At 39.4% G+C, this 26,513-nt stretch overlaps 1 protein-coding gene across 7 annotated transcripts in view; it reads right to left on the bottom strand.

The window, feature by feature from the left end:
• The window catches only part of PEX5L (peroxisomal biogenesis factor 5 like), a 198,905-nt gene that overhangs the window by 99,647 nt on the left and 72,745 nt on the right, over positions 1-26,513 (bottom strand). The window contains exon 2 of one of the 7 annotated variants that reach the window (XM_062177778.1): positions 1,918-1,983. The exons of 5 other annotated variants lie outside the window; for them this stretch is intronic. The gene's annotated coding sequence lies outside the window, so the exon portion shown is untranslated. Of the gene's footprint in view, positions 1-1,917; positions 1,984-26,513 lie in introns of those variants that run through there. One more of the 7 variants, XM_062177789.1, reaches the window with a different exon arrangement.

Raw genomic sequence — 26,513 nt, 5'->3', positions numbered from 1 at the left:
TATCAAGTATTCACCCTGCTTGTTTTGTGGAGAGATTACAGCTTTGGTGAAAAAGGTGTGCAACTCTCACTGTTTTGGAGATTAAGGAATTTTAATAGAATTGCAGAATTATCTTTAATTGGAGCACCTCATAAATCCAGATGTAAGTAAAGGATGACAAATATTGCTGCACTGAGATATTTATTATATACATAATAAATATGAATTATATATATAATTTCAATCCAAATTTTTAAATATACCATTTATTTGAAATGCTGTAAACCCATAAACTACATTGAGATATTTTTTCTATGCACACCTATGTGCATTGTGCGTGTGTGTATGTGTATATGTGTTCCTCCATCATCTCATCCAATCTGAATTATAAATTCATCCAATCTGAATCATGGGTTGTAAAGCAGTACATTGGCTCTCTGTCTTTTGAGTTCACCAGATTTTTAAATTTGGGTAGATATAGCATAATGGGAAAAACAAAAACAAAATATCACCTTCCCAATCCAACTAGAAATATCTCTTTCTATGTAAAAATTAAATCATCTTTTAAATTCTTTAAAAACAAAAAAATCCTTCCATCTTCTTAGGTCTCTGGGTAGTGTCTCTATAGAGCAATAATTTTATTCTAAGAGGACAAATGAATATTTGCCTTGTAAATCTACTTAAAACACACATGTAGCATACAGAGAAATTTTAGGCAAAGAGACAAAAATGAGCATGTGGGGAATCTCTTTGTCTGAAAAGGAAATTAATAGATGGGGTCAAAATTAATTCCAGAGCCTAATGAATACTGAGTTTCTTTGCAATAAAAAGGATAACATTGCATCATTATTTTGGACTTTCCTAGGGCTTTTATTCTTTAGAAAATAGGGTTACCTTGTCCATTTTCTCAGGTGTTAACTTTCTAAAATGTAGTCAGTGGCAGCTTTTATTTATCAGAACAGAGAAAAATTTTTCATACAGTTAATAGATTTTAAAATTTGTGAATGTTTTACAATGCTGAAAGTTTGTTTCTTTGTGTTCTTTAGACTTTAAACTAGCATGCTAAATGATTATGTGCTATTTCCAAGAAATGAAATACTGGAGATTTCTTCACTAGGTCTATCAGGTAGTGATTTCCATATGTACTCTGTGAAGTTTACGTGGTCACACTGCTTGGAATAGCTGTCTTCTTAAAAAATAAAGGGAAATTAATTATTCCTTGCATAAAAAGCGGGGATGCATAATGATGCTGTTTTTTTTTTTAATATAGCAAGTGGACTTCCTAAAATATGGATGCATACAACTTGAATCCTTAGAGAAAAAGATTTGCTATGGTACTGTTAAACTGCTTAGCATCTTATCAAAAAAATTTTTTTGGATAAAACATTATACGTTATAAGATCAGTACACCTTTAAAATCTATACTCATTTATAGGCTAAATATGGTTTGTAATAAATATTCTTGCAGCTTATTTTTTTCAAAAGAGCAAAATCATTTGTGAGGAATTCTTTCCATGCTCCAAGTGGTTCTAATAATATAGCAATAAACAAAGTGGCATGCTTATATTCAAATTCCTACTATATTTAAAAGAACAAACCTAATGTTAAATATATAATTAAAATTAATTCAAACTCTTTTTTTTGGGCTAAGAAGAAAATGTTAATTGATAAGCATCTCAAAAAAATTCAGGCCAAATTTTCAATATATCATTTATTTGAAATGCTACCAATCCATAAACTACATAGAGATATATGTTTTTACAGGTGCAACTATAATAGCTAGAATTAGCAACGGACATGCCATTTCACTAAAACAGAAACAAAAACAAAATAAAAATTAGTCCTTTCATGCTGAACTCTAGAACAAAGCAGTGGTCAGCTAGAAAGGATGTATAATAAACACATGCGGTGCTTTTTATTTCTTGCAGAAAAACCCACCAAAGCCAGGGTCAGGTCACTTTTTTGAAGACAGTGCCACTTTTTCTTCAAGGTTACACCTACTACCTGAAAAGAGTCATGACACCCATGTTAGTGCCCGCTAGCAACTTCTTTCTTTACAGCCTTTTGGCTTTGAGATAATACCCCACGAGCCTCACCGTTTCACAAGTGTGGTACAGGGAACAAAAAGGAAGTCTGCCACCATGACGTCTCCATGGTTCCAGGCAGCACCTCTGAAACCACCGCCAGATCAAGTGAACACACTCACATATCAAAGCAGAATTTTCCCCAGGTCACATTGTCACCTCTACCCGTATCTTCTAATCACTTTTTTTTTTTAAAAATTCCTGGTCCATTTATCTTCCGGGATAACCTTCTAGAATTCAGTACCTGGCTGCTAATTGATTCAGCAATTCCTGAGACTACAGTTTTACTTAGCAGCAGTGCAACAGAGCTGAAAGTAATACAACCATGCAGGTTTCTTTCTTCTTTGAAGTCACTGGCTTAAGATATTGTAAGAAATACATATTCAGAATTGTTCAGATTCCAAACTCAATTATCTAAATATAACCCCACTAATGGGTCAGTATTTTTTTTTTTTTTTGTTTTTTTCTTTTTTTCTTTTTTTTTTTTTTTTGACAGGCAGAGTGGACAGTGAGAGACAGAGACAGAGAGAAAGGTCTTCCTTTTTGCCGTTGGTTCACCCTCCAATGGCCGCCGCGGTAGCGTGCTGCGGCCGGCGCACCGCGCTGATCCGATGGCAGGAGCCAGGTGCTTCTCCTGGTCTCCCATGGGGTGCAGGGCCCAAGCACTTGGGCCATCCTCCACTGCACTCCCTGGCCACAGCAGAGAGCTGGCCTGGAAGAGGGGCAACCGGGACAGGATCGGTGCCCCGACCGGGACTAGAACCCGGTGTGCCGGCGCCGCTAGGCGGAGGATTAGCCTATTGAGCCGCGGCACCGGCCATGGGTCAGTATTGATCTACTATTTCAAACAACATGAAGACAGCAAAAAAAAAAAAAAAAAAAAAAAAAAAACAACTCAAGAGTCTAAGTGGTTTATATACTTTTGATTATATTAATTAAACCTATACATTTCTAAATCATTCTTAGCAACAACCGAAGAACAAAACATTAGAAGCTTACTATTGCAATATAACATATGCCAGAAATTATTTCAGCCTATTTATTTTCACATCAATATTCCAATCCCCCACTTCCTTGCTGAATTTCTTGAGGCATTTTTTGCTATTTGAAAAACAGCATCAATATTAGGGGGGAATTTCTATCTGTCTTGGTGCATTACTGTGGAAAATTCTTTAATATTTTTCCGTTTATCATTTGTTTCCTCACCAATGAAATGCTTAACACAATAGGTTTTTATGCAAATAATCCTTGAGAATAACTTTTTATTAAGTTCTGTTATCAGAGCAGGCATAAGTGGATGAATAGGAAATGTTTTTGTATTATTAACATTAAATAAGAAAACTCTGTTCACTTGTTTTCTCTTTGTTAACACAGAATGCAGGAAACAGAGAATGACATATTGGACATCACAGGATTCTCTCAGGCTGGCTATCAGGCTGTGGAATCACCGGCTGTCTTCAGATGTGATGCTGGCTCCAGGCTCACCTCAGAGGGAAGGGAATTACATTCTTCTGAGAAGCTACCATGTGCTAGGCATGCTGTGAGCTGTTTGATGTAACTTTACTTTTTGATCGTATAATGACTCTGTGTATGCAGATGTTACCTTCCACTGGCAGTTGAGGACACTGAAGCTCAGATTGGGTGCGATTTGCCTGGCACCCCATCGTTATCTGCTTTTCTGCCTTAGGGAGGCTGGAGACTTGAGAGTTCCCTCGCCACCCTCACTGACTGCCTTAAACGTGGGTTGTTTATGACATCATTCGGGTTTCCAGAGGCAGCTATTTGTCAGTATAATCACACAGAGCGGCGCTACGCAAACGTTTTTTGAGAAAAGTTTTTTCCTGAGGTCTGCAATCATCAGCAAGCACTGCCACTCATAACTTTGCTCATGAGTGCATTTCTAATAAAATGTTTTTGTCTCTTTTGTTGTCACAGAAAACGAACTTAAGCATTTCATGTTTGGCAACTTTTTTATTTTACGGGTCTTTTTAGGTTTATACGCTCTAACATCTGTCTAATTCTTATTAAATGCCATGCCATCATTACTCAGATTTTTCTCAGCTCTATTTTGGTCTCATGAAATACTTAAAGTATGCAATTTCACAGCCATACAAGTCCATTTGTAAGCAATTTCCTACTTGCAGATTTTATTACTATTACCATGGAGTTTGTAATTTAAAAATTATTTCTATACTTAATCTATCAACAATGATCTAGTCTCTTTATTAGATATTGATAGAAGAAATGGAAACATATTAAATGGCTATGAAAGTAGATATCTCTGCAAACCCAAAACTGTATAACATGACTTTAAAAAGTAATCTTCCTTTTGTTTTCATTATAAAAATTGAAAAACATTGTCAAAATTCAAAAAAATAAGAAAATTCAAAAATCTTGATTTTTCATGAATTTCCCCCAAAATTTATGTTTATGTTTTATGTTTCATTTTTGCAATACTGGTGATTAAGCAGTTTTTAGTATGAATATTTTAAGGCTAGGCATACTACCACCAAACTCCAAAGTGTCAATCTATCACATATATTCCTTTATATATACATACGTGCAAACAGATATCTTCCATTTACATAATTTTAACAATGCTGTTTTATATGAAATTTTATTCAGTTTTGCATATAAAAATTATGTATCACAAAAAGTACACTGGACTTAAGCACCTGTGGGAAATTGGCCACAAAAAGACTAATTTCTGATGGCTGTTATTGTCTCCCATATGCACAACCAAGATATCTTTCTTTCACTTGGGAAAGTAAATGTCACAGAAAGTGGGGTGTTCTCTTCAAACTCACAACATGGGAAAATGTCAGGGCAATGTTTTAAGTAGCCTCTGATTGCTGGCAATCTCTGCCTACCATCTTGTGTCCTTTTCCTTTTAAGGGTACTCATGTAGATTTCTTCCAATGTGAACTAGGTGGGTTCAGGCCATGCTAATTCTTTCTTTCTTTCTCTTTTTTTTTTTTTTTTTTTTTTGGACAGGCAGAGTTAGACAGTGAGAGAGAGACAGAGAGAAAGGTTTTCCTTTTTCCATTGGCTCACCCCTCAAGTGGCCGCTATGACCTGTGCGGTGCAGCCGGCGCGCTGCGCCGATCCGAAGCCAGGAGCCAGGTGCCTCCTTCTGGTCTCCCACATGGGTGCAGGACCCAAGGACTTGGGCCATCCTCCACTGCACTCCTGGGCCACAGCAGAGAGCTGGACTGGAAGAGGAGCAACAGGGACAGAATCCAGCTCCCCGACCGGGACTAGAACCCGGGGTGCTGGCGCTGCAGGCGGAGGATTGGCCTAGTAAGCCACAGCATTCCCCCTCCCACAGAATGTTTTAAAGTGTTTAAAGTGGTATACCGCTCAATTCTTGTTTCTGAGTTTCTAAGTGATCTGAAGGAAGCACAGATCCAGGTGTAAATGGGAAGAATGGATAGTATCCCCTCTTTTAAGCAGAGATTCATACGTGGAATTCAATGACCTGTCTACAGAGGGAAATTATGTGATTTCTGATTCCTTAATAAGGGCAATCAAGTTGCAGCCAAGAGATTGGTGCCCATCTATCTAAACTAACAATACAGGGCATTTAAAAGGCAGATTTCAACCTGGCCCTCCACATGCTTCTCTGTTACTATTTTTATTCTTGCAGCGTTGCTTTTCTAGATGACAGGTGCACACTTCTTCAAGCCATCACCTTTGCTAGAAATTTTCTGTGATTAATGAGGATGGCTCAAATTACATTCTATTATCCAACTCCTGTGATTTCAGTTTGTGTATGTGCCAATTGGCAATTTCTGGTGCACCCTGCCATGCTGTGAATGGGTGACACGGGAGTGGGTGGGAGAAAGTCATGGAGAGCAATCTCCATGGTCTTTGACTCTCAGTCCCCACCCAAGAAAGACACTGGGATCCCAAGCCCACGAAACTACCTTTTGTTGGCCTGGTTGGTGCAAGGTGACATCATGACTTTTGCGGGCCCATTCTGCTGTTTAGAAAAGGAGTCATAATTAATGACCATTTTGATAGAAAGAGAAAAGTAATCAAGACTGCACTTGATATTACACATTCATTATTGCCAAATAGTTATTTTGAAGGGATAGGTTCTGACTTTAAGACAGATTAATATGAAAACATTTTCCTGGGTCCTTGAAAGTACTGTCTCCTCTGTGCCTGATGGGTCAACTGGTCTTTCTTCTCTTGTGTTCTCAAGTCCATGTGGCACACCTGCCGCTGCTGTGCTGTCCCTGGAACTCTGTCTCTGTCACCTTAGGTGCGATATTTTGGTGGTGGCTGCATCATGGCTGCTCTCCCCCAGCAGATCCCTGGGTCTGTGCTGCTCATCTCACTATTTGTTTGTTAAGGATTCAGGGAGTCTTTCCTATCAGTATTCACAGATCTTATTGGGTGCTCAACTGGCAGCATCTTATAATCCCTAAAGCACCCTGTCACAAACTTAGAGCATCTGGTCCAGAGGCAGAAAGCACTGGTGTGTGTGTCCATGACTGGTCTTAAGATGTGACCTCTGCGCCAGAGGACAGGCCTCAGCAACTCCTTCCTTTCTGCCTTACAGTTCTTTACTGACCGTCAAGGAGCACTTCTGAGGAAGCTGAGTCATTCCAAGTCTCCACTTTTATGAAAAAAATCATCTCTAATGATTAGAATTGCAGCTTTGTTCCAGAGCATTCTTGCCCATGTGTCCTGATTTACCCAGTGGATCACTTGAGGACTGGAACCATCCAGAATCCGCGAATGAAGAACAAACTCCTCCCTGGAACCTTGTTCAATCTTTTATTTTGTAAAATGTTCATGGGTTATGTCTTATTAATGAACTGCCTTGTGACAGCACAGATCCTATTTATTTCTGTTGAACCATTTTGCATTATTTCATATATCATAGTTCTCTGTGCCACATGGCAGACACCCAAGTGCACTCATTATGTATATTTATTGGGTATATTTTAAAAATTATCTACATTACTGATATCACATAGTATGGCCAAGATTCACATAAGGTTATTCTGAATTAAACAAAAGGTTTAATTATACTTTTAAAGGAATGAAATAATTTCAAGCATCTAAGTAAAAATTCATTAAAATCAAGAAAGCATTGCCTGGAAAAGATGCCTAAAATTGGCTTTGAAGGATAGATGAAGACATTCTTTTGATTCACAGTTCCATTTGCTCACAAACAATTTACTATGTGTATGCTCTTCTGAGAAGACCAAACACTTATTCTCACCATGTCCTAAGTCTTATTTGTCTAGTTTACTTAGCAATGATTTCATCACAGATGGTCAAGGTAATAGCATTCAGTCCCCATTCATTTACAACCAGTTCTGGTTTGGGGAAGTTTTACTATCAGGCTAATTTTTTTTTTAAACTCTTATTTAATGAATATAAATTTCCAATGTACAGCTTATGGATTACAATGGCTCCTGCCCCCATAACTTCGCTCCCACCTGCAACCCTCCCCTCTCCCGCTCCCTCTCCCCTTCCTTTCACATCAATATTCATTTTCAATTCTCTTTATATACAGAAGATCAATTTAGTATATATTAAGTAAAGATTTCAACAGTTTGCACCCACACAGAAACACAAAGTGAAACATACTGTTTGAGTACTAGTTATAGCATTAAATCACAATGTATAGCACATTAAGGACAGAGATCCCACATGAGGAGCAAGTGCACAGTGACTCCTGTTGTTGACCCAACAAATTAACACTCTAGTTTATGGCGCCAGTAACCACCCTAGGCTCCCGTCATGAGTTGTCAGGCTGAATTTGATCAGTGTGGCTCTAAACTACTTGCCTCTCTTTATTTTTATTTCAAGGATGAGCTTCTCTATTATGCAGATGCAAACAACTTTTTCTTTCTAGGGTGGCCTAGCTTAAAAAATATATGTATATATATGATTTATTTATTTACTTGAGAGGCAGAGTTACAGAGAGAGGGAGAGACAGAGAGAGAGGTCTTGTATCTGTTGGTTCACTCCCCAAATGGCCTCAACTGCTGGAGTTGGGCCAATCTGAAGTCAGAGCCAGAAACTTCTTTCAGGTTTCCCACATGAGTGCAGAGCCCCAAACATTTGAGCCATCTTCTACTGCTTTCTCAGGCCATCAGCAGGGAGCTAGATAGGAAGTATAGCAGCCGGGACTCAAACTAGTGACCAAATGGGATGCCGGCGCTGCAGGTGGATGCTTAACCTACTACGCCACGGCACCAGCCCCTAAATATATTTTTTCTTTTGACTTGGGGCTTACACTGAGGATAGCATAAACAGCACTTGATATGAAGTAAATATAGAATGAGCTTTTTCTTTTGTATTGTAAATTCTAAATGTTACAATTTTAGAAGCCTTTGATAATTCCATAAAATATGTCATCAAAAATATGGCCTCAATGAAAGAGTTACTGGCAAATAATTCATTGTCAAAAATTTCAGATCACTTTACAAATAGATACCTTTTTTTTTACATAGATAAGAGATTTATTAAGTGAAAGAAAAGGTTTTTAAACTGCAGTAATATTTTTTTCTACAAATATAATTCCTAATTCAACCCGAGCTGCCACTAAGACAAACCACAGGGATTTTTCTTTTGCAGTCTAGTGCAGAGCAAATAGATATCTTTTTATGATTTATTTTTAAGAAAAGGAAAATGAGTAAAAAGACAAAGACCCAAATATTAATGTTTTTTCTTTTCAAGGAATTCCCTGCCCAACACTCCTTGTTGCTTGTATTTTACTTGCACAGATGGGTCCATAACCCAATTCTCAAGGAAAAGTAAAGTGTGAGATCAGCCTGGAGAGCTGCTTAATGTATGGTGTTTTGAGGATACAAGGAAGTGAGACAAGCTCGCTCTCTAGAAGGAAGTAGAAGAGACCAGGGGACCTTTAAATGTTGAAGGTCATTCTCTTGGATCAAGGAGATTGTGTTCCTATTTTAAAAAGATATGGAAAGACCATATGCTTAATATGTTACCAAATGATTGAATATGAGACAGCCATTAAGGTCATAAGGTAGAATTACATTGTGTTTGTTTTCATTGTAGAGGAAGATTATTAGCTAGCGAATTGGAACCCAACCTCTTTATGAATATTTCAAGCAAATTCTGTTTCTAATTGATAAGCCTGAATTGTAGTTTTGGAGCCTGACTCTTCAGCAGCCTTCCTTGTGGCCTTCCCCACTTTCTGGCAGGTGCAAGTGTTTATCCCTGCTATTCCTCCATCACCAAATGCTCCAGTTTTGTCGACAGAACTTAGGAAAAGTAAATTACAGAAACTAGGCCAAATTCACAGGTATTAGCCAAGAAAGTCTGAAGCTAAGGTATGCCATCTGCCTGACTCCCCCAAAACAGCTCCAAGAGAGACACAGAGGCCTAGGGAATTCCTATTCTAGAATTCTGGATCTGACGTCATCATCTCTGATTATCTTGGCATTCTCCTGGGGTGTCACTGGCAATGTAAGGGTTGGTTCTCCTAATGCCTCTGGGTTCCTTGGGAGCTGATGAATAGTTTCACCTTGTAAGCTGCAGTCAGGGTGTAGTCAGGTATGACCAAGGTATTACCAGCTAATGGAGCCAGTACAGCCTCGATATTCAGTGGAGGAAAAAGAAGAACGGCCATGTGGCATGTTGGCACAGAGACTAAAATTAAGACAGAAGTTTCGATCCTAGCTTTTACTTTTGTAAATTATTCTAAGACTCCATTTTACTCCCCCTGGAAATAGGATAGACACTTCTTCAATTTATGAGAATGAAATAAGATATACTATATGAAAGTACTCTCTGAAACATCTAGCACATAGTAAGTACCCAATAAACACTGACTATGAACTGTGACTACTGCGTTCCAGGGGTCTACTGGCCTAATGGGCCTTATGAGGTAGGTAGAGTCTAATATTACGCTCATTCCTCCACTGAGTAAGTAGCGATAGTTACATTCTTTTTTTTTTTTTTTTGACAGGCAGAGTGGACAGTGAGAGAGAGAGACAGAGGGAAAGGTCTTCCTTTTTGCCGTTGGTACACCCTCCAATGGCCGCTGTGGCCAGCGCATCTCGCTGATCTGAAGCCAGGAGCCAGGTGCTTCTCCTGGTCTCCCATGCAGGTGCAGGGCCCTAGCACTTGGGCCATCCTCCACTGCCTTCCCGGGCCACAGCAGAGAGCTAGCCTGGAAGAGGGGCAACCGGGACAGAATCCGGCGCCCCAACCGGGACTAGAACCCGGTGTGCTGGCGCCGCAAAGTGGAGGATTAGCCTGTTAAGCCACGGCGCCGGCCGATAGTTACATTCTTACTGTTGTGTAGTATTCCACCATCAGAACACACCACAGTGTACTCATGCAGACATGGATGGGTATTTGGGTAGTTCCAGTTTTTGACTCTTCTAGAGAACAATGCAATGAATTTGCACTTAGAAGTCAAGGGAACATCAGAGGGACAAATAAGGGAAACTGAAAAATAGATGTAAAAAGGGCAGTGAGACTTCAACACCAGTAACAGAGACAGAGAATCATCACAGTATAGGTGAAAGATGTGATCCCTGAGTAAATTAGGAGGAAGTCTGAATCTCTGCAACCAATAAGCAAAGACAGCTTTGGGAAGACTTAAATCTAAAGGCACTAACAGGGCACAGAAATTAAGGATCAGAAGCAAGGCCAGGATGTTGAGTCTAGCCACCAGGAGAAGCCAATTTCCAATGTGTTTTGACTGACAACTGTTATGGGCTGAGTTGTGGTCTGCTAAAACTCTTATGTCACGATCCTGAGCCCCAGTACTTCAGAATGTGAGTATTCACACACAGGTTCATTAAACAGGTAATTACGTTAAAAGGAAGTCACTGTGGAGGATCCTAATTCAGTATGACCAGAATTAAGAAGAGGAAATTGGGACATAGATATATGCCAAGAGATGACTGTGAGGGCACAGGGACAAGATGTTCATTGACAAGTCAAGGAGACAAGCCTCACAAAAAAACAACTCTGTTGACATCTTAATCTCAGACTCCCAGCCTCTATGAGAAAATACAATCTAAGCCACCCAGTTGTGGCTCTTTGTTATAAAAGCTCAGCAAACCAATACAGGAACCAATCACCTATAAATGACTGCAAAGTCATCTCTGACAGTTGTATTTCAGTAAACAGGTTAGAAAAATCCAGACAATCCACTGACAAAATTGTATTTTGAGTCTTCTCAGCTAATTCCTTCTGTAGTTTCCAATCTGATTGAAAGGATGTCACAGACAATGAAAACAAGACATTTTGAGCCCTTTGCTACCTGTAATGGACCATAACTTGATTGTCAGGGAGAGTGCCCCAAAGAAATTCAAATGAAGACTGAGCCTGGAGTGGTTGGCCAGTGATCCCAGGAACTGTGCTTTCCCAAACTGAACTGAGGTTGTAGCTCCATGACTTCAAATGAGAGTCTGGAGCTCCTTAGAAAGAATTTTTCATGAAAATTCTTTTTTTTAGTTTCCAAATCCAAATGTCCCAAGGAAGTTAGTGCAAATTAAAAGTTTATTAAATTACATATTTTAGAGACTTCAAATAGTTAATATAGAAATCAGTCAAATGGGTACACACACACAGAATGATTAAAAATAAAAATATTTTGAAATTAATCATGTACCATAGTGTTTTGTTTAATTAAAAAAACTCTTCATAATATGTCTGCGGGATATTTTGGGGCAGGGCTTACATGTTGTCTCTGGCCATCCAACACAGTCTCAGCTATTTTGATTTATGTATGAAGATGTAATTTAGGATGATGTCCATAGAGGAGTTTAAATGAATTAGAACACTAGAGTGGATGAATGTTTTAAATGCAGACAATTTCTCTTTTCCTAATTACCACAAATCTAAAACTCACATTTCTACTGGTATTCAGATGATGTACCAACTTATTTTACTTTTCTATCAAACTTTATGGCTATAATCACAGCCTTGATTAGTTCCAAATGTGGGACCTTGTTATAAATACCAACAGATGTAGGAAATTTGCTTTGGGCGCTACCATTTAAGTGCTTATTAAACAAACAGATTCCAAGATGGCTGAATAGAGACAAGAAGTGATGCTTTAGATGAGGGGAAAGTAGAAGAAAAGTGGAGGAAGTATACTCCCACGGGAGAGTTAGAGAAAAGACTGCAGTGGGAATTCTACAGAAGGAAGAGGGAGCTGTAGAGCAGTGTGGAAGGTGTGGATGGATGCAAAGCAATGAGTGGAGAAATCACACATGACCGGAGGAGATGCCCTATTTGGAGAGCTAGATGAGAGCAGACTGTGGCAGCCTGTGTCATTGGTGATATTGCCTAAGGGAGAGCCTTGTGAACACAATGTCTTTTAAGTCTTTTTTGGAACCCTAGCAGGGGCAGGGTATTTGCCTAATCCATTGAAAGTAAAGCACATTTCTTTCTCCCTATCCTCCTCACCAGGACACCTGGCAGCTGGTTGGAGAAGATACCATTTTGACACAGGTAGAGGCTGTGATGGACCTTGTGCATGCATGTAACCAGGGGATTTTACCACAGAGAAAAATTTGCATTCCCCACTGACTTTCAGTCTGGCTGGGAGGTTTGAAGGGTATCTGGATACCTGTGTAGGACTGTGAGGTGCCCCCATCCTCTCAACATATTACAGGTTCTGGGGCCCAAACTGCTGAGGTAGAGCATTCACAGACAAGCTGGCACTAGGAGCGTCTCTGCTCTCTCTATGGAAAGGGCAGGCTAGAAGGGTGGGGCAGATCCTCTGCACCCCATGACCATGGGAATCCTTTATCTCTGCGACTGTGGGAATTCTGTGACTGCATGATAGGGCTTAGGATGTAGTGGGGTCTCTGAGCAATCACTGTGTCTGGTGCCAGAGGCTCATAGCTCCTTGACTGCCAGGGGTGGGTCAGTTCAGAGGGTTCCATGCTAACACTGATAACTGCACAGATCCTTTGTGTGATTCATGTGGCAGCGTGGTGAGGCTGTACCCACTGTGGACTAATCCTGGGCATTGATCACTTTGGAAGAGAGGAGGTGAAGGTGTGATTACACCACCAGAGGTGATAATACTCTCTCCCTGTTGACAAAAAGAGGAAATTTATCATGCCCAACTTGGGTGTCACTCTGGATACTCACCATACCCTGAAGTATTGACCGGAGATCTCTGGCCACATCCAGCACATGCTTTGGGGTATTCACTGAAAGAGCAGGCACTCCACTAAACCACAGAGGCATAGTTTAAAGATAAAATCCTCCAGAGGAGAAAACCAACAAATATTTCCACAAATACCTAAATAATGCAGAAATTCAAGAAACAAGATTAAGGAAGACAACATGACTCCCTCAAAGGAACACAACAACACTTCAATATTGGAATGTGAAGACAAAGAGATTGATAAGTGCCTGAAAAGGAATTCAAAAGAATGATCATAGGATTACTCAGAAACAAGAAGCAGCAAATTCATGATTTAAAGAAACCCATAAATGACATGGGAGAAAATTTTTCCCATGAGACTGATTTTGAAGGGAAATCAGATGGAAATAATTGAAATGCAGAACTCAATATGTCAAATAAAAATACAGTGAAGATTCTTAAAAACAGATTTGGTGATGCAGAAGAAAGACTATCTGAGCTATAAGACAAATATTTGGAAATTTCTCAGACCAAAAAAAAAAAAAGAAATTAGAAAAATTAAAAAGAATGCTTGAGATTTATGGGATACTAGCGAATGACCTGACATACAGGTGATAGGTGTTCCTGAAGGTGTGGAAAGAGAGAATGGATTAGAAGACCTATTCAGTGAAATAATTACAGAAAAATTCCCCCATTTGGAGAAAAAAAGGAATGCCCAAGTACAGGAAGCACATAGGACTCCTAATAGACATGACCAGAAAAGATCTTCACCATGACACATTGTAGTCAAGAAGCACAGGCAATCAAAGCAAAAATAGACAAATGGGATTACATCAAGCCTTTAAGAGGCTTCTCTGCTGCAAAGGAAACACTCAGCAAAGTGAAGAAGCAACCTACAGAATGCTAGAAAATATGCAAACTATACAACTGGTAAAGGATTAATATCCAGAATCTATAACAAACTCAAGGAGCTCAAGAACAACAAAAGAGATAATCCAGTTAAGAAATGGGCAAAGGATCTGAACAGGCATTTTTCAAAAATGGAAATTCCTATGACCAACAGACACATGAAACAATGTTCATGTTCTCTAGCCATCACAGAAATGCAAATCAAAATCACAATGAGGTTTCACCTCCCCTCAATTAGAATGGCTCTCATACAGAAATCAAAAGTAAGTGCTGGTAAGAATGTGGGTAAAATGGTACCCTAATCCATGGTTGGTGGGAATGTAAACTAGTAGAGCCACTGTGAAATACACTATGGAGATATCTCAGAAAGCTGAAAATAGATATACCATATGACCCAGCCATCTTACTCCAGGAAATTTACTCAAGGGAAATTAAATCTGCATATGGAAGAGTTTTCTGTACCCCCATGTTTACTGCAGTTCAATTCACAATAGCTAAGATATGGAATCAACCCAGATGTCTAGCAACTGATGACTGGATAAAGTAATTGTTGTGTGTGTGTGTGTGTGTATATATACCATATACCATATATACCATATTTATATCATATATATATATATATATATATATATATATATATAAAATACAGAATACTGCTCAGACACAAAAAACAAAATTCTGTCTTTTGCAACAAAATAGATGCAACCGGAAACCGTTATACTTGTGGAAATAAGCCAGTCCTACAAAGAAAAATACCATATTTTTCCCTGTTGTGTGGTAATTAATAGAGTACAAATAATATAATATATATTAATGAAATTGACATTTTGAGATTCAATGATTACATTCTTTGTCTCTATTGTTCATGAAGTGATTTTTCTTCTTACTCTTTGTTGAACTCTTTACTTTTTGCAGGGTTAATCTCATGAGTATAAAATAAACCAAAAGTAGATCATTGTAAAAATTAAGATAAAGAATAAGCAATGAAGGAGGGGGAAGTGTGGGAGTGTGGGAGGGATGGAGGGTAGAGCGGGAAGTATCACTATGCTCCTAAATGTGTATATATGAAATACATGAAATTTGTTCACCTTAAAGAGAATTAAAAATAAATAAATAATAAGAGAAAAAAGAGAGTTAAAAAAAACCAGTAAAGGTGAATTAAAACCACATTCTAATTTTAATTTAACAATTTTCTATAGTTATACTATCCTTGAACACAAATAAATTGTAAGTAAAACAAGAACCTAAAACACCTCCCAATTCTCTCCTCCACCATATTTAAGACACCCATGAAGACGAGAGGCTAGTCTACAAAAGTAGGTAGATTATTGAGAATTTTCCATCTACTTTAACTGGAACTGAGCCAGACTGAACCCAGGATCTGGGAACTCAATCCAGATTTCCCAAGTGGGTACTGGGGACCCACCTACTTGAGTCATCATCAGCTGACTCCCTCTGTGCACACTGGCAGGAAGCTAGAGTTGAAATGGAGCCCGGATTCAAACCCAGTTACCCTGTTATGGAATGTATGCATCTCAAGCAGTATCTTAACCATTTTGCCAAATGCTCACCCCAATGTTCCAAATATTTTTTTTCTTAGATGCTCTCCTTCAGCAGACAAACCAGAAGGGGAATAAAATGCTAAGTTTCTGCCTTTTCCCAAGTATTATTGTTACATATGCTTATCAATGCTGAATTGCTGAGGGATGCCCTAAGCCAGCTATGTGTGACAATACAGCTTTATGTGGATATGGTTACTGTGGCTACGTGGGGTCTGTGTTGACAGAGCATGGGACACAGAGTTAGGGAATTTAAGATGCAGAGATAACACTTTCCTTTCTGTGTGATTTTGGGTGGAGAACTGGATTTTCTTTAAGCTGGAGAATGGGAATGTTACCTATAACTATCTCATTGACTTTGCAGGTTTTTTGTGAGGATCAAATAAATCATATATGTAAAAATGGGCATTTAATATGTCCTAATAATGTTATGAACCAGCAAAAACCTTATTAGCAGAGCAAATTATTTTCTATACATATATTTTGGAGTCTGTAGTATCTGAAAGATCTATTTATTATTTAAAAATAATAATTTGATAACACTACACTACAAGGAAATGAAAAAGTTAATGGACTTCTAACAATAGAAATCCAGGGCAAGATTGGATATGGCCCCTTGTCATTGCAGTTTCAGACTTCCAAGTTACCCTAGGACTGTTAATGAATTCACAGACTGTTTTATGTACTTGAGGAGTCATGAATATAGATCCATATTAATAAATATATCCAACTAAAGTTAAATAATCACAATAAAACGATGACTTTCAATTTTCAAAGTCTAAGAACAAATTCAACATAGATTTGAGATTATTGAAACATGTTCATCAGATCCAAAAGTACACATTTCTACTAACTTGCAGATCTGTTTGATGAATTATAAACAGGCAGCACATTCATATCTTGTGTCCCACTCTGAAGAACTAAGACAGTTTGGTGGACCATTTCATCATGGAGGTACTGGGTCATTTCTACTCTACTGATAATCACACATGATTGCTTATATCTCCCATTCTGGAACTATGTCCACACTCTGTGTTCCCTGCCACTTAAATAGGTTGAAGAGTAATTTGATAATGTCAATTTTAAATGGTCTATGAGGTTCACATATTATATATAATTCTTACATATATTTTCTTATGTGATTAGGTTAACATTTTAAAGAGATGTGGGCTTAATTCGGTTCAATTTGCTAAACAATGTGTTATGGCTATTTAAGTCCAATGGCAAAGGCAACTTACAAGATACAGATATTAGAGTGAAATGAACACACTGATTTAGAAAAAATTAATTACTTTTATTTAAAAATTCTAATTTTAAGGCTACTTTTCATTAAATGTTTAAAAGGTTCTCAGTAGAAATTTTAGATATTCCATTTGTTATTTATTTATTTTTTTTGACAGGCAGAGTGGATAGTGAGAGAGAGAGACAGAGAGAAAGGTCTTCCTTTTTGCCGTTGGTTCACCCTCCAATGGCCACTGTGGCCAGCTCATCTCGCTGATCCGAAGCCAGGAGTCAGGTGCTTCTCCTGGTCTCCCATGGAGACTTGGGCCATCCTCCACTGCCTTCCCGGGCCATAGCAGAGAGCTGGCCTGGAAGAGGGGCAACAGGGATAGAATCCGGCACCCTGACCGGGACTAGAACCCGGTGTGCCGGCGCCGCAAGGCGGAGGATTAGCCTGTTAAGCCATAGCGCCGGCCTCCACTTGTTATTTTTATAAATACTGAATTCACTATGGTTTCAGCCTATAGAAATTTGTCTGAAATTCATAATTATTTCAATTCCCCCACCCCTATTAATAATATCACCATATTTCTCTTGAGCCACTTTTTAAAAAAAATTCATTTATTTATTTTGAAAGTCAGAGTTACATAGACAGAGGGAGAGACAGAAAGAGATCATCTGTACACCGGGTCACTCCCCAGATGGCCTCAAAGGTAGGGCTGGGCCAGGCTGAAGCCAGGAGCCAGGAGCTTCATCTGCATTTCCCACATGGGTAGCAGGGGCTCAAGTACTCAAGCCATCTTCTGCTGCTTTCCCAGGCCATCAGCAGGGAGCTAGATGGAAAGTGGAACAGCTGTACATGAACCAGTGCCCATTTGGGATGCTGGTGTTGCAGGCAGTGGCTTTACCTGCTATGCTTTGTGGTCCCAAGCCACTTCTAACATGTTTAGTTACAATAAGACCAAAAAGAACTCATATTTAGAAGAACAAAATTTAAACACACATCCATCTGAAGGGCTGCAAAGATTTCAAGTTACATCCCTCAGTTAATATGTTTTCAGCTCCATCTTTGACTGCTGTATCTGGGAAATGACTGAATAAGGAAAGGTGCACTGAATGATGTCCTTGAGGCCTATAAAATCCCAGGTTTTCAAAGAAAATACTGTCAACACATGTTAGAAAGAGCTACCATTAAAATGAGGTTTCCCCCTCTTTAGTCCATCTTGAGATAAAGAAACATTTGAATGCATTAAAAAATGCAGGAGAGCCAGAACAGGTGGCAGCTTGAAGATGGAGGTGAGACCGGATTGCAGCAACCCTCAATGACATAGTCGGAGGGAGAGCGTGGTGTGAGTCTGGACTGGAGCCCTGGGGCTAGCGGTTGTCCACGGACCCAGTGGAAGTAGAGGAGGCACATTTATCTCACCCCAGCTTCTCCACAACAGCACCTGCTGCCCAGCTGAGAAAGAGTGGGTGCCTTTTTTTTTTTTTGAGTAGGAGCTGCAGAAGGCTTTGTGCATGTGCACAGCACTGGCTGAGACAAGATGCCATCTTCCCATCAACACTGTGGCAGTGGCTGGGAGAAAACAACATTTGGACAGTGGCTCTTGTGTATGCATGTGATCCAGAGATTCCAGCTGGGGGAACAACCCACAGCCCCCACTGACTTTGAGCCTGGCTGGGAGGGGACTGGGTAACCATGTAAGATAGCGAGGCTCCCACAGCCTCTAGGATCAAGATGCCAAGGCATACACGTCTTGGGGAACATGTTCCTCTGTTGACTGGACAGGCTGGCAGGGAAGAGAGAAATCTCTGCACCCAGCAACTTTGGGAGCCTTGTGTGCTGAGACCGTGGGGGTTCGGTGGCTACATCAGTAGGTGCAGGGTGTAGCTGCATCTCTGGGCAATCACTGGGTGCAGCTCCAAATGCTCAGAGCTCATTGGTTGCCTAAAGCAGGTCATTGCAGAAGGAACTGTGTTCACAGTGAAGACTACGAAGATCATTGGTAAAGTTCATATAGTGGCACGGAACATACTGGGTGCTAACACCTGGGCATTGAGATCTACTATGCGCAACTTGGGTGGATCTTGAATACTCGCCCCACCCTGGAGCACTGACCAGAGCTCCCTGGCCACACCCACCACCCACCTCTTGGTATTTACTGGAAGTACTCATATCCCACCAAGCCACAGAGGCATCACTCTAAGATAAAAGGTATCAGAGGTAAAAAACTAAAATCAACTCCACAAATGCCTAAAAACAAATGCAGAAATTCAAGGAACAAGAATAAGGAAGACACCATAATCCCCCAAAGGAACACAACAACGTTTCAAGATTAGAATGTGGGCCGGCGCCGTGGCTCAACAGGCTAATCCTCCACCTTGCGGCGCCGGCACACCGGGTTCTAGTCCCGGTCGGGGCACCGATCCTGTCCCGGTTGCCCCTCTTCCAGGCCAGCTCTCTGCTGTGGCCAGGGAGTGCAGTGGAGGATGGCCCAAGTGTTTGGGCTCTGCATCCCATGGGAGACCAGGATAAGCACCTGGCTCCTGCCATCGGAACAGCGCGGTGCGCCAGCCGCAGCGCGCTACCGTGGCGGCCATTGGAGGGTGAACCAACGGCAAAAGGAAGACCTTTCTCTCTGTCTCTCTCTCTCACTGTCCACTCTGCCTGTCAAAAATTAAAAAAAAAAAAAAAAGATTAGAATGTGAAAATGAAGAGATTGAGGAAATGCTGGGAACAGAATTCAAAAAAATAATCATAGGATTACTCAAAAGCAATTAAAAGCAAATCCATGGACTAAAGAGAATCATACATGAAATGATTGAAAATTTCTCCTATGGAATTGAGATTTTAAAGAGAAATCAAAATGAAATATTAGAAATGAAAAATTCAATAGATCAAATAAAAATGCAGGGGAAGGGCAGGCACTGTGGCGCAGTGGCTGAATCCTCTGCCTGAGGCGCTGGTATCCCATGTGGGTGCTGGTTATGGTCCCAGCTGCTCCTCTTTAGATCCAGCTCTCTGCTGTGGCCTGGGTAAGCAGTGGGAGGATGGCTCAGGTCCTTGGGCCCCTGCACCCGTGTGGGAGACTGGAGGAGGCTTCTGGCTCCAGCTTTGGATCGGTGCAGCTCCAGCCATTGCAGCCATTTAGGGAGTGAACTGGCAGATGGAAGACCTTTCTCTCTGTCTCTCCATCTCACTGTCTGTAACTCTGACTTTCAAATAAATAAATAAATAAATAAATAAATAAATAAATAAAATCTTTTTAAAAAATGCAATGGAAGGCCTTAAAAGTAGGCTTAGCAAGGCAGAAGGAAGAATATCTGAACTAGAAGACTAGTCTTTGGAAATTTTACAGTCAGACAAAAAATAAACAAACAAAAAGAAGATAGAAAACTTAAAAACAGAGTTGGAAATTTATGGGGTACCATTAAATGACCCAACGTACAGGTCTTAGGAGTTTCTGAAGGTGTGGAAAGAGAATGGACTAGAAGGCCTATTTAGTGAAATAATTATAGAAAATTTCCCCAATTTGGAGAAAGAAAGAGACGTTCAAATAGAGGAAGCATATAGAACTCCTAATAGACATGACCAGAAAGATCTTCACCATGACACATTGTCGTCAAACTCCATGGTAAAACCAAACGAAATGATTCTAAAAATGCCAGATTATTTTCTGAGGATCCCCAATTACACTCACAGCTGTCTTCTCATCAAAAACCTTACAGGCTAGAAGGGAATGGAGAGATATAGTCCAAGTCTTAAAAGAAAAAAAGTCAATCCAGAATACTTTACCTTGCAAAGATCTCATTTATAAATGAAGGTGAAGTAAAGACCTTCCACAACAAACAGAAATTGAATTACTCAACACCTGTGCAGCCTTATAGAGATGCTTAAGGATGTGCTACACACATAAACACAGAAAGATATCCATCATTGCACAAGAATGTGAAGGCAGGAAATCCCCCAGTAGAAGTACAAAGGAAATCCATAGAAAACAATAGGAATATTTATGGAAAAATGTCAGGGCCAAGCCGTTACTTATTAATAGTCTCCTTGAATGTAAATGGCCTCAACATTCTAGTTAAAAGATAGATTGGCTGAATGGATGGAAAAAACAAGACCCATCTATTTGCTGCCTAAAAGAAACACATCTCACCAACAAAGATACACACAGACTGAAAGTGGATGGAAAAAGATATTCCATGCCAATGGAAAGCCAAAAAGGGCAGGTGTTTCCATTGTAATATCATACAGAAATAACATGAAGACTGTTAAAAGAGATGAAGAAAGATACTTCATGTAATGATTAAGAGATCAATTAAACAGGAAGATGTGAGTATAATAAATGTATATACACCCAATGCCAAGACACCTGGCTATTTAAAAGAAATGTTAATGGATCTAAAGGGAGACATAGATCTCAATACAATAGTAATGGGGGATTTCAACATCCCACTTTCATCAATGGACAGATCAACCAGACCAAAAAAAAAAAAAATCAAAAAGTAAACAACAGAACTAATCAATACTATAGACCATATGGACGTACCTGAAATCTACAGAACTTTTTACTCCACAGTTGGAGAATACATATTCTTCTCATCAGTGCATGGAAATTTCTCTAAGATAGACTATATGCTAGGCCATAAAGCAAGAAAAAGAAATCAAAGGGATACAAATTGTAAATGAGGAAATCAAACTATCCTTATTTGCAGATGACATGATTCTATATATAGGGGATCCAAAAGACACCACTGAGAGACTATTGGAACTCATAAAGGAGTTTGGTAAAGTGGCAGGGTATAAAATCAACATGGAAAAATAAATAGCCTTTGTATACACAAAAAATATCATGGCTGGGACAGAACTTCAAGATGAATCCCATAGATTAATTAAATACATTGGAATAAACTTAACTAAGAATGTCAAAGAATTCTATTATGAAAATTACAAAACATTAAAGAAACAAATAGAAGTAGACATTAAAAAAATTGAAAATTCTTCCATGTTCATGGATTAGAAGAATCAATTCATTAAAATGTCCTTATTGCCAAAAGCAATTTACAGATTCAACGTGATCCCAATCAAAATTTCGATGACATTCTTTACAAATCTAGGAAAAAACTGATGCTAAAATTCATATGGAAACATAAAAGACCACAAATAGCTAATACAGTCTTATATAACAAATACAAAGCCAGAGGCATCATAATACCAGATCTCAAGACATACTACAGGACATTTATAATCATTTATAATCAAAACAGCCTGGTACTGGCACAAAAACAGTCTTGTAGATCAACGGAGCAGAACAGAAATTCCAGGGGGCCAGCGCCGTGGTTCACTTGGCTAATCCTCCGCCTGCAGCACTGGCATCCCATATGTACGCCGGGTTCTAGTCCCAGTTTCTCCTCTTCCAGTCCAGCTCTCTGCTGTGGCCCAGGAGGGCAGTGGAGGTTGGCCCAAGTGCTTGGGCCCTGCACCTGCATGGGAGACCAGGAAGAAGCACCTGGCTCCTGGCTTCTGATCGGTGTAGCTCTGGCCAGAGCGGACATTTGGGGAGTGAACCAACAGAAGGAAGACCTTTCTCTCTGTCTCTCTCTCACTGTCTATAACTCTACCTGTCAAAATAAAAATAATAAAAAAAATAAAAGAATAGAAACTTCAGTAATAAATTCATGCATCTACAACTAACTTAACTTTGACAAAGGAGCTAAAATTAATCCCTGGAGCAAGAATAGTCTCTTTAACAAATGGTGCTGGGGAAATTGGATCTCCACATGCAGAAGTATGAAACTAGACTTCTACCTTACACCTTCCACAAAAATCCACTCAAAATGGATCAAAGACCTACATCTAGGACAGAATACCATCCAATTACTGGAGAAACTCTGCAAGACATTGGCATAGGTAAAGAATGCCATCAAATTACTGGAGAACACTGGGGAAACTCTGGAAGACACTGGCATAGGTAGACTTCTGGGAAAAGACCAAGAAGCAAAAGCAATCAAAGCTGAAATTGATACATGGGATTACATCAAATTGAGAAACTTCTGCACTGCAAAAGAAACACCCAGCAAAGTGAAGAGGCAACCAACAGAATCGGAGAAAATATTTGCAAACTAAACAACTGATGAAGGGTTAACATATAGTATCTGTAAAGAGCCCAAGAAATTCAACAACAGGGGCTTGCACTGTAGTGAAGCCACTACCTGCAGTGCCAGCATTCCATATGGGAGCCAGTTCAAGTCCCGGCTGCTCCACTTCCTATCCAGCTCTCTGCTTTGGCCTGGAAAGGCAGTAAAAGATGGTCCAAATCCTTGGGCCCCTGCACCAACATGGGAGATCTGGAAGAAGCTCCTGGCTCTTGGCTTCGGATTGGCACAGCTCTGGCCATTGTGGCCAATTGGGGAGTGACCAGCAGATAGAAGATCTCTCTCTCTCTGCCTCTGCTTCTCTTTCTTTGTAACTCTTTCAAATAAATAAATAAATCTTTTAAAAACAGGAATTCAACAACAAAAAATAAACAATTCAGTTAAGAAATGGGCAAAGGACTTGAACAGGCATTTTTCAAGAGAGGTAATTAAAAAATCCAACAGACACTTGAGAAAATGCTCAGGATCATTAGCTATCAGAAAAATGCAAATCAAAACCATGGTGAGACTTCACCTCACCCCAGTTAGAAAGGCTCTCATATAGAAATCAATAAATGACAAATGTTGGCAATGGTGTGGGGAGAAAGGTACCCTGTCTGTCGTTGATGGGAATGTAAACTGGTGCAGACATTGTGGAAGGCAATATCCAGAAATCTGAATATAGACCTACATTATGATCCAGCCATCCTTCTCCTGGGAATTTACCCAGACCCAAAGAAATCAGCATCTGAAAGAGTTATCTTTACCTCCATGTTCATTGCAGCACAATTCACAATAGCTTAGATATCGAATAAACCCAGATGCCTACCAACTGTTGACTGGACAAAGAAATTATGGTATATATACACTATGGAGTACTACTCAGCTGTAATAAACAAATGAAATCCTATCTTTTTCAACAAGATGGATGCAGCTGTAAACCATTATACTTAGAGTAATAAGCCAGTCCCCAAAAGACAGATATCATATGTTTTCCCTGATCCAAGGTAACTAGTAGCGTACCTGAAGTGTAATGTATTGGACATTTTGAGATGTGATGATTGTTAGAGCCCTTGTCTTTTACATATAGGAAAAATTTTTTTCTCCCAGTACTGTTTTTTGTACTCTTTAACTTAGTGTAGGGTTAACCATACTATAATTAAGTAAACTGAAAGTAGATCTTTGTAAAAATTAAGAGTGGTAATGTGATAGGGAGGAGGAGGAAGGGTTGGAGTATGGGCAGGAGGGAGGGTAGGGGAAGAAGTATCACTACTATGTTCCTAAATCTGTATATATGAAATACATGAAACTTGTATAACTTTAAATAAAATTTTTTAAAAAATTTAAAAAACATGCAAATTCTAGTTAATTGAAACGTTATAGTATTTCACTAAACCTAAAACACAAGAACACAAGGACTTCTTTTTAGTTTCTTATACTTAAAGGCTTTTTTTCTAAAATGTTACCACCAAGGTCACAGAAGTATCAATTATTTTGAAGTTTATTTATTTATTTATTTTTATTTGAGAGAGGGAGAGAGAGAGAGAGATATCTTTCATCTGCCAATTCACTCACCGAATGCCTACACAGCTGAGGATTAAGGGGTTTAGAAGCTGAAATTAGGAGTTTAGAATTCCAGCTGATTCTCCCATGTGACCAGCAGGGACCCAAGTACTTGAGCCACCACTGCTGCCTCCCAGGATGCACAAAGTAGGAAACCAGAATAGGAAGCAGAGTAAGGATTTGAAACCAGACACTCTGATATGAAATGTGGGTGCCCAAGTGTCATCTTAACTACTGCTCCAAATGCTTGTCCTGTTATTTTTAAAGGTTACATTCTGCTTTTTACCTTGGACCATCACAGTTGCTTTAGTTATAACTTATAAATGTTTAACGTGTAATTAATTAAAAAACACAAAGTTGTCTGTTTTCCATTTATAATAAATATGTTTAAAGGCCTCATTGCAAATTATTTTTAGAAATTTAAAATTTTTAAAATGCCCAAGATATTATGTTGTAGAGCTTTTTGTTTTTTGATTTATTTTTATTTGCTTGAAAGTCAGAGTTACACAGAGAGAGGAGAGGCACAGAGAGAGAGAGAGAGAGAGAGAGAGGTCCCCCATCCAATGGTTCACTCCCCAATTAGCCACAATGGCCGGAGCTGCACTGATCTGAAGCCAGGAGCCAGGTGCTTCTTCCTGGTCTCCCATGTGGGTGCAGGGGCCCAAGGACTTGGGCCATAATCCACTGCTTTCCTAGGCCATAGCAGAAAGCTGGATAGGAAGTGGAGCAGCTGGGATTCGAACCGGCACTCATACAGGATGCCGGTGCTTCAGGTCAGGGAGTTAAACCGCTGCACCACATTGCTGGCACTGTAGAGCTTTTTTAAAGCCAAGATTTAGATATTTCAGGAATTATTTTTTCTGCCTATCTTTTCTAAGAACTTAAAATACAATTTGTTCAGTAGTCTTAGAGTTTGACCTTGCCTTTGAAAAGTGAAAATGAAGTTGTTAGTATTTTTCCTCATTTAAAAATCTTATTTTCTTACTGAAGATTTAATTGGAAATAGAAATATATTTCTCAAGTTTAGATATTTTATTCCATTAAGCTCTCATTTGTAATAATAAAACAGAAGCCTTTTTCATAGTAAACAATCTGACAGTTTTTGGAGCAATTTAACTTGTATTCTATCACAAAATTGAGTACCTTTTTAGGTCTTTTAAAATTAACATTGTAGAATTTTACCCATGTATCTGTTCTTAGTTTAAATCCTATGAAGCCTTATGATTTTTATATTTTAGTCACATCATCAACATTTTTTATCTTTATCCTCTTACACAAAATCAATAATGAAATTCAGTTCTTTAGAACTCTGGGATCTTTTATAAATATGATTTCTCTACATCTGGTAACGTGACTACAGAGGCAAGAGCAAGGACTGACAAATACACATGGACAGGATCTTTCCTTTGATGAACTGAAAGCTGATCTCCTTAAATGCAGAATGGTTGTTAGAATATCAACCCTCCTACGGGTCACCAAACTTCTATAGAGGGCAGTACACACTGCAACAGCTGCAGGGCACCATGGAATGTTCATGGAGGAAGGGGCACTTGGTCCTCTTCTCCTGGCTGAGCCACACAGCTGCTTCTCTGCCTTTTCCCATGCAGCTCCTTGATTGCACATTTACTGCACCACTCATCATACTGATTATAGATCCAGGTTGCTGGGTCTTTCTCTGCAGAGTGTTTTCTTCACTTGGGATTTCCTACTCACTGTTATCTGGTGAATTCCATTTCTTCCAGATTTGCTCCTTCACCACCTTTTCTTATTGAAGTCTAGACCACCATTTTCTTGAAGTGGACATTGGATTGTTTTGTGTTGTCATAAACACAGGGTCTTGAGGGTACAGAGTTGTTAAATGGGGGTGTGTTGACTGAATGAGTGAAAGTATGGAAGAATGAATGAATGGCTGGCTGGCTGGCTGGATGGTTAGCTAGATATGTAGCCCTG

Source organism: Lepus europaeus, chromosome 2 (assembly GCF_033115175.1).
Source record: "Lepus europaeus isolate LE1 chromosome 2, mLepTim1.pri, whole genome shotgun sequence".
NCBI lineage: Eukaryota > Metazoa > Chordata > Mammalia > Lagomorpha > Leporidae > Lepus > Lepus europaeus.
This window is presented reverse-complemented; position numbering and strand designations above follow the sequence as displayed.